The sequence below is a fragment of the Triticum urartu genome, chromosome 6 (genome assembly GCF_003073215.2).
Source record: "Triticum urartu cultivar G1812 chromosome 6, Tu2.1, whole genome shotgun sequence".
Classification (NCBI taxonomy): Eukaryota; Viridiplantae; Streptophyta; class Magnoliopsida; order Poales; family Poaceae; genus Triticum; species Triticum urartu.
Window position 1 is genome coordinate 92953426 of NC_053027.1, and position 2457 is coordinate 92955882.

Sequence of the window (2457 nt, forward strand, 5' to 3'; positions counted from 1 at the left end):
CATGGGTGGTCTCAAATAATGAAGGCCCGTCCATCTTGGAGAATAGGAGAGAAGATTATGTTCATGCTTTTCCATGGCTCTAAAGCGAATATCCTGTTTATTGACCACGTTGCGAGATGAAGCCGCTTACAGAACGTTGTGGATGCGCGGGGTGGCACCTGGGCCTTGTCCTGGGGCTTGGCGGCCTCACCCTTGGTTAACTGTAGGCAAAGTAGCACTGTTCGAGGTGTGCTTTGTATGGTTGAACCTGTATAAGTACTCATACTGCTTTTAGCTTTGGTTGTTAAGTGCCCCTGCTGGTTTCAGTTAAGGTTGTTAAGTACTCCTGCTGCTTTTATAGTCTGTCGTGTTTCTTTAGTCCTGTCTTCCTCCAGCCGCCAAAACCAAACCAGCGCCGGCGGGGCCGCCTGCTTCCGCCTCCCACGGCTGGCTGCGCCTCAGCGCACGCATCACCGCCCCACCGTCTCCTACATCGTTAACGCCGACGTCCTCCGCGCGCTTTGGTGCACTCGCTGTGGCGCCGCCCTCTCGCGTTGTCAACATGGTCAACAAACAACAGGAATCGGCAGAAGTACGTGGAGAGGATGACAGTAGGGGCCCACCACGTCAGCGTATGGAAAAATAAAATGCTTCCTCCTAGTGTTTTCCTGACAGCTGGGACCCATGACATTGTGAGAGTATATAGTCAATAGACAAGAGAACAACACAAGATCGGCTGACACCTGGGACGTAGCTACTCGAGCGGTATTTTTTTGTTTGGTATTGTTGAGATGGAGCAGGGTTTGAACTGGTGTGGCTCGTCTAGCCCAGGCTTATATTTTATGTTCACCATGTGACCAGCCCAGCTATTTTTTTCTTTGTGAAAATGAGCCTAGTTTATTTTTTCTGAAGAATACCCAATCCAGGCCTACTTATTTTTCTACGCCCTAATGGGCTGCAACTCTTTCAAGACGCGTGCAAATCTTGAAAGTAATATGAAATGGGTTGTAAATATAAAAACAGATGACAAATTGGCAATTACTTTATAATTTCTGAATTTTTTTCACATTTTCATATTCCTATTTCACTGGGCATTAACCTAATTTAAATATATCTTCAAAGTACTTTAAATCTGGCTTGACATTTCGGTATTAAAAATAGTTTGGAACCCACAGAAATATGTGAAATTGGCCCTGGCCAACCAAAAAAACGACTGCAATAAATTGCATAAGAAGTTGCCATGAGCTATATATAAACTAGTCGTGAACCCGTGCACTTGCACGGGCTAGTGGTTTAATAATTTTAATATTCTTGGTACTTTCCATATATCATGTTGAAATGCCCTTTTGCCTTTTTTGAACATGTTTACCACAAATATAGTTCAACCATTTGATCTAAATAACTATTGAATAATTATGTTTTTGTTGTTCAAATAGTTTGCAGAACTGTATTAAATAGTGATTGGTACTTAATTAACTCTCCCCTAATGCCAATTTATGTTAGCCATCATAGCATAGTAATGCAAAAAATAACTGGATTAGATGGATTGACATATCTTTTATCATTTTTATTTTCCATTGATCATAAGAATTTATTAAGTATGTAATTAAGAATATGTCATTCATGTATTTGACCTATCACGTTAAAGTGGACATGTTCGTCAATCAATGCAGTCGCCAGGGCTACAAAATCCTTTTTGAAGAAAAAATCTGATTGATTTTACTTGAACTTTGAGATTTATCAAAAAACAGGTTGTTGCCTTTTTACCAGTTCGACTTTGGTAAAGGAAGAGCAAGTGGTTTATCTTAGTGTGCTAGCTGCTGCTTCATTTAGTAAAAAGAACTCAAAAGTAGTTTCCCTAATGCAAAAAGGACTTGCAAGTTCTGTAAAAAAAGAACTGCCTATATTTATAGTATACACAATTTATTTGCCTCTTTATTATTTTCTTAGGTGACAACTGCATAATTACCTTAAGTGACTAATTAAAAAATATCTGGAAAACATAGTCTAAAGCGCGATGAGTTAGGGCGGTTTCAACTCTAGAATATCGAGCCAGTATAGGAAAAGAATTCTCTTACAATCTACACCGTAATAACTCAGTCCCATCGGATGAACGGCTCTAATTATCTGATTAATATGGTAATTTCTAGGGAGTCCCATTCATACGCATGGGGCAGTTATGTAATTTTTTTTTCTTTCAATCTATATTATGAAAAAAGTTCTTATTTTCTGAAATTAACCACTATACTGCTCATTTTTGTGAAGGATATACCTTCAGAAACACAGATAATTACATAGAATGTATGCATATATGTTAGATGGAATCATCATCTAATGCCACTCCTAATTTTTTTTGATAACATAGTATCACATTATTTAATAAAGTTACTAAATGAAGACAAATCATGCGTGAAAAATTACCCTAATCATATGTTTGTTGGTCTCATTTGGGAACGATGTAAAACCGCCTAATACACT